This window comes from Rhea pennata, chromosome Z (genome assembly GCF_028389875.1).
Source record: "Rhea pennata isolate bPtePen1 chromosome Z, bPtePen1.pri, whole genome shotgun sequence".
Classification (NCBI taxonomy): Eukaryota; Metazoa; Chordata; class Aves; order Rheiformes; family Rheidae; genus Rhea; species Rhea pennata.
Genome location: NC_084702.1, coordinates 11,276,221 through 11,283,687, shown reverse-complemented (window position 1 = coordinate 11,283,687; position 7,467 = coordinate 11,276,221).

Here is a 7,467-nt window from a genome sequence, read left to right as displayed (position 1 = left end):
TTCCTTTGTACGTTTGAGTTAGAAGTTCCTTGTTCATCCATGCAGACCTCCTACTGCCTTTGGTTGATTTCCAGTTTTTTGAGATGGACTGTTCTTGAGCTTGGAGATGATCCTTGAAAACTACTCAGATCTCCTGGACCCCTCTTCTCTCCAGGGTTGTATCCCATTGAATTCTTCCAAACAGGTTTCTGAAGAGGCTAAAGCCTGCTCTTCTACAGTCCATGATTGTAACTCTACTGTTTTGTGGTTGCTGCCACCAAGGTAGCCACAGCTTTCACTTCGAGCCATTCATCCTTGTTTGTAAATATAAGATTCAGCAGAGTGCCTCAACTCATCAGCTCCTTGATCATCTGTGTTAGGAAGTTGCTACGCCAAAAGCCTCCTGGATCTCTTGTGCCTGCTGCCTTGTTCCTCTAGCAGCTACCAGGGTAAATAAAGGTTTGGAAATGTGAGACTTCTTCCAGTTGTCTGAAAAAGGCCTCATCTATTTTTCCAAATCAGTCTACAGTGAACACCTACCACAATGTCCCTCATTTTACTCTGCCTGCTAATTTTGGCCCAAAGCTCTCAGGCAGAGCCCCATACATTCCTACTCCTCTCTCACATAAAGGGGAACGCCCCCTCCTCACTCTCCCAGCTTGCCCTTCCTGAAGAGCCTATATCCATGCATTCCCGTTGTGTGGGTTATCCCACCATGTCTCCTTGATCCCAGTGAGATCGTAGCCCTGTAAATGTACAGACCTCTCTTTCCTCCTATCTGCTCACCATGCTGTGTGCATTAGTGTTCAGGCACTTCAGAGAGGGACCTCAGTATATTGATTCCTAGAAGGGGGCAGAAGAACTTTCTTGATAATGTGCACTTCCTTATTTATGTGCACATGCTTGGGGTGATTCCACTTCAGCCTGGTTTTGTTGATTAAAGAAGGTCCATTTTGTTTACTTCTTCCCAGACCCTTTGGTTGCCAGCCCCATCCACCACTTCCTTACTTGATCATTAGTCATTATCTCCCTCCCACATCATTTCTAATTTAAACCACTCCTTACTAGGCTGGTGAGCACATTGGCAAAGATATTTTCCCCTCTTCCCCCTCTTTTTCATGCTTATTCCATCTCTTACAAGCAATTATTTGCCCTTTGGTCATAGAAACCAAAAACCTTATTGTCAGCACCAGCTGTGCAACCATTTGTTGACCCACCAGATCCATCTTGTCCTCTTTGCCATCAGGATTAAGGAGACACTACCTGGGCCACCATGCCCTTGATCATTGTCCTCAAAGTCTTGCAGTCACATTTGATAGTACCTCGGTCTTCCCTGGCAGTATCATTGGTACACATGGAAGCACAGCAGGTGTGAGCGCTAGACAAGCCTCAGCAGCCCCTCCACAACATCTTGAATGTGAGCCCCTAGCAGCAAACCTCCCTAGATGGCAGGTCAAGGGGGCAGATGGAGGTCTTCTTCCATGGCAGCAAGGAGTCTTCCCTTGCTATCACTTGCTGCTTCCTCCAGGTGCTCCTGCATGGCTGCAGCTCAGCATGCACCCATCCTCTATTGGACACTGCTCCCAGCTTCACAAGGGCTACAAGGGTGATGAACCTATTCCGAACATGTAAATATTTGAGTGGAGCAGGAGTCTTCTTCCTGGGGCCAGAAGGCATCAGCATCCATCCATCATGGGAGCTTCCACTTTCTGGCCTGGTGATAGACAGGCTCTGCCTGCCCTTCCACTACAATTTGATGTTTAGGCTCCCCAAGCTACAATGTCTCTGGGAAGATCCAGTCAATTCCTTCCTGTTCCATGTGATGCTGGGTACTCTGCTGACCTCCTGCAGCTCTGTGACCTAGCAGCTTAGCTCCTCCACAATGGCACACCTCCTTCAGACTGGGAGACCATCAGCTCCAGGCTCAGCAAGCGACCTTAGATGCTCCCTGAAGTCCAAGATGTGCAGGGCAGCATCTGCCTCCTGCAGCTCCATCTGAGTTAAAGCCCTCAGTGTTGCAGGGACAGTTAGTCCAAAAGCTGTTGGGAACTGAACCCTGTTGGCTGTCACAGCGGAGTATGTGTATGTTGGTCTGAGCAGTGACATCAGGCTCTCCTTTGTGCTCTGCTGTGCAAATGGCTGCACAAACTTCTGCATCTGTTGGCTGCTTCCTCTAGCTTTGGTCCTGGCTAAAGCAGGGCCAATAGCATGCAATAGAGGAAGGGTGGGCAATGGGTGAAAACAAAGGCAGAGAATGAGTGGAGGAAGGACAATGAAAGAGAGAAAAGGAGGAACTGGAAGGGATGCAAACAGTGAACATCCTGAAGGAATGAACAGGAGCAGAAGAACACACTGATGAGAAAGGTGAACTATGAAGAGGGAATGAGTCAAAGTGCTGCTGCAGGTGTTTTGAGGAAGTTCTCTCCTGTTTTCCATGTGTCAGAGCTCAGGGTGGTGGGACTTGATGGGTATTCAGAATTTTACAGGGCAAAGCATGTGACTGTGTCTCATACAAGGACTAGCTTTGAAGTGATAGCATTATGATACTATTTTTAAAGTCATAGGTATCTCACCACACTAAATGGTTATTAGGTAAAGCAGAAAGAGAGTTCGAGGTGCACAGACAAGCCTGAAGAGCTCTCCCTGGCCCCATGAGTCTCATAGCTTGTCCTGCAATGCTCGTTTGCATCAGGAAATGTGCTAGGGAAACACAGCAGTTAGTACAGTCTCCAGAGAGGGCTCTGTGGGGATAGGAAGTGTCCTGTACATAACCAACACCTCTCACCCTCTAATGCTTTCAGTAGAAAAAGCCATCTTTTCTTTGGAAAGGAAGGTTGTAGAAGAGGATTTCAGCCAATGCTCCTCATGGCAAGTAAGCCCTGGCTCCAGTATCTACTGCTGAGATTTTATCCCTAGGTATTTCACTGTGAGGAATTTTTGGAACCTGTCAATGAACATGCTCTTTGGAGGTGTCTCCAGACTCAGTTAGTAGTTTGGTAGTTAGATTGTTTGGCTCCCATACTGAAGCATTGTACTCTTTGTAACTGTCTGGATACAGGCACCTGGTTTCACATCACAGGTCACATGCCTTAAGCATTAGGTGCTGCAGGAGGCAAGATTTCCTGAAGTCCAAGATGAGTTCCTCTAAACTAGTGACAAACAAATCAACTGGATTACTAAAACATTCTTTAGAAGACTGAGGGAGCACTCAGCAATTCAGTGATTAAAAAAATGTTCCTTTTTTTTTGCGCAGCTATTAAGTGGGCAGTTGATCCAGAATTTCATTCAGAATGGTGAGACATGAAACTCTGTGGACCTGTAGATGCCTCACTTCCTTAAAGATTAGCATGTTTTTTCCTTCCATCAAGACTATGATGAGTGGTCATGGAAAATGCTTCTCTTCCTTCAGAGGACTGTGCGTCTGCTTTTTTCTGTGTGATGTGAATTAAATGTCAGAGCTCGCTGCCTTGGTTGAGCAAGGCATCACTGCAAATATGTTGCTTCAAAAACAGATATTGAAAGCACATTTTTGGTAAAAGGGAAGAATTAAAGAAGCTGTGGAATTTTCCTTTTTGTTTACAGTGAGGCAGCTAGCTGTGCAGGGCTTTCCATATTTTGACTGTCACTCCAAACATAGCAATATCAAAATCCTGAGGTCCAAGGAGACCAAGCCAATTGCCACTAACTCTTTCATTGTTCAGGAAGCAAATTCCCAGCTCCTCTTGCTGTCTCTTTCCAAAAAAGCTTTCCAGCCTGATGTCTTTTGTAGCAGGTCTGGAAAGTCATCAGTTTATACACAAACAAATAAAGGGATTAGCATTCTCCAATGACTGAAGGAGAACAAGGAAATGAGAAGAGGAAGGGAAGGGAACCATTTGGCAGAACATCCCACTTAGGACTTACTCAACAATGCCTCTACATCCGTGTGCAGTGCTATCTCTGCTCAGCAATGCTCAGGATGCTTCCCTAAATCACTTCACGCTAGCCCAGCCAGAACAATGCACTCGCATCAGAAAAGCAGATGCTAAATGGGGCCTACATTGGGTGTAGCAGGTGTTAGCATATGGGTGGAGAGTATGTCCAATGATGTAATCTTGCAACCATTCATGTCAGATAAACACCATGTTCTTCATTGTAGGGTCTTCCCGTGGGAAGTAGCCTGATATCAGTAGACTTGGTTCTCACCAATGACTCTGGAGAATCTCTGTTACTGTTCATCACCCCACCAAGTTGAAGCACTTGGTGAGCAGTGAGACAGTCTGGTTGGCCATGTGTCTGCCCTCAAAAGCACGAGGAAGTGAGGACATATCTTACATTGTCCCTCCCACTAAAGCTGTTTTACCTATTATTAGCTTTAAACCTGGAATTCTCTAAACAGCAAAGCAAGGACACTTTGTATGCTCACGAAGTGTGCACAAGTGCTCCAGAGAAATTAGGAGCAGTAGAAACAAATTCTCTGAGTAGAACAGATTGAAAAAAGCTAAGAAAAGCCACACGTTTTTGAAATAAGAATAAAAAACCTTTTATTCACGATATTAAGACATCTTTGAATGGTTTCCTTGTGACTGTTGCCAGGTCTCAGGCTTTTGTGAAGCCCCTGTGTACTGCACTGGTGAGTTCTGGGGTTTCCTCTTGCAGCCTGGGAGGCTACTGCAACCCAAATAAGGACCCTTGAGATTAAAAATCTCTCCGTGGCCAACTTGGGATGTGTAGAGATGGATACTGGGATCATGCTCTCTGTGAAAAGGTCAACTCTGCCCTCATAGCACGAGACTTAACTCACAGCCCACTGAAACTTGGTAAAGTCTTTTTCCTGGCACAAAGAGCTCTTAAACACTTTCCTAACACTCAGCATGATACTCCAGCTTTAAAGTTGAAGTACAGCTCAAGTTTTCCTCCCTTTGCTCTTTTCACCCACAGTTACTAACCCTAGCGTGTACTGTACCAGGCCATGGTACCACAGTGCTCTGCTCAGATGCTAGGTAAAATAACATCTCTGAATGACTTCTCACAAATATTTCCAAGATCTCTTGGCCAATGGAGACTTGCTTATTTTGGAGACCCAAACAATATAATTGCCAGTGATGTAAATAGCACTCAATTAAAAAAAAAAAAAAAAGAAAAAAAGAAAAAGAAAGAAAGAAAGAGAGAGAGAGAGAGAAACATGATATATAAATACTCCATTCAGCATCTAGGGGATCTTGTAGGAGGGTATGAGACCAAGACAATCCCAAGACCCCATCATTGGCCTTGACCTTCTTGCTGGCAGGCCAGATGTTCCCTCAGGAAATGGGCTGTGTCTTGAGAATGGTCACAGGTCCCTCCAGTTCTCAGTTCTGGGCTCACGTGGCCCACTGCTCCATGTGGCACACTACCCCTATCATACCAGGGGACTCTTCCAGGCCAGATGTGGCCTATCTTAAAACTGTAAATTCAAGTGCATGGTTTAAGTCAGGTATACACCTAGGTCACTTTGGACTGTGTTCATGTCAATTAAAAATGTTTAGTTCATAACAATTAAATCACAAAGAGAAGTGATAAAGACATGTCAAGACCCATTATAGAAAGATCACTCAGATTACACAACAGAGATCAATAAAGGTTTAAAGTAGAGGCAAATATTCAGCTGATTAGTTACTAAGAAAGAGGAATAAATTAAGAGGAAGAGGAAAAGTGAGAAAGAACTCTGTCTTAGCAAAAGGAACCAGAACAGTCACCCACATACTCTGGTAAGTGAGTTATTATTTACATATGACTATTTTCCCCTTCTTTTGAATGTATTTATAGACTAGACATAAAATCAAGATATTTTGTTTATTTTGGCAAAGTTTTACCCTTTGCTTAGAAGGGTATTCAGTGCAAGGGTGAAAAGTAAATCTTCATCTCTCTGATTTTCTTTCCCAGGCCTTAGACAGGAGTCTCAGGCTGGATTCAGTGCAACAGAAAGACTGTATCAGTCAATGTCAGTACCAGTCAATAAGAATATCAGTCCTTTGTTAATATCTTGAGCATAGAGCAGTGATGGAGTGAGTCAGCAAATGTAAATGTAAAAGTAAGCAAATGCAGGCATAACAGTTAACTCAAGACCTAGAAGATACTTTCTTTTTGTTTGTTTTCTAGTTTTTATTTTTATCTTTAATACAGATGTGTTAGAGCATCCTGTTGTTATTTTCCTTTAACATAAATGAATTTAAAGGCCCTGGGAGTAAATCAGAGAAATGAAAGGAACATTCTCTTGACAATGATTTTATTCCCTTAATTAATGTATGTAGTTTAAACTCCAGTGCATAAAAACAATGGCATTTTTCTGACTGGATATTTTTTAATGGAAAAGCTAAGCGCTCAATCCCACTGGAAGCTGGGCTTCGCTTTCCACCAGTGCATTCGAATTTTCTTGGGGTGCATCAGAAGAGGCCAAATTGCTTCTACACAAGGTTTCTTTGTTGCACTTTGTCAATGTTCACTGTTAGGCAACCTCCTCTGAGACAGCTCAGTGGCAGCTCTTTTGAGTAACTGGCCCTCAACCATCTCTTCTTTTGGGTCCAACTGTTCTATATCCCTATGATGGCACCTTGTTAGCTGTGAAGGTAATAAAACAAGAACATTGCTTTCAAGACTTTTCCTTGCGTACCTTTGGAGAAGCAGTAACTGTAGCTACACAGGAGCAGTTTTTTCCAGGCCAAATTTAACTGAGTTGCCAAAGGGCTCTGAGAAATAGCGTTTGAAGAGTGAGAGATGAAAGTACATTTCCTTACTGTGCTTGGACATATGTAGATATGACAAAGCCCCTTTGACCTCCTCCCCAGCCTTATGCCAGCCTTCTGTAGACACTGAACCTTGTTCTACATTTCTTTTTTCATTTCTCTTTTGAGCCAGTTTGTGGAATTCAGCGTACTTCCCCCTCACCAAAGCTCTCATAATCCTTATCCCATGTAGGAGCATGGTAAATTCAAATGTAACCCTTAGGAGGACTACCCTGCTCCAGTCAGCATGAAACCAGATAGGATATGAGCCTGCATAAGCTGCTTCTCTAGAAATGACTCTGACTTTTTTTGCCTTTCTATTTGGTTCTCTTTAACCTAAGCTTTTGATCTAAGCCACCACAGGAGTGCAGAAAAAAAACATGTTTTGAAATAAAGAGACAAGTGTTTCCAAGTTCTCCATGCGCTGATCACCTAAAATATAGGAATAGGCAGACATATCTGTGAAACTGTCTTCCAGCAATTGCAATGTATGTTCATTTAAATTAATAGCAGTCGTTTCCTATTTGGATTTTCCTCTGTGCAACTCAATGGCATTTTGAGGACTCTGGACTCCATATCCTGTGTAGGATATCCTCTCCACTACACATCCTGTTTTCTGTACTATTCGTTACTGATGTACATACTGAGTTGTGAGGCAGGAACACATTTCTCTCTACATGGTCTTGTGTGCATGTTGCTAAGAGGAGTAACTTTTGCATGCTTGGCTAGTGTTAGTCAAAAACCC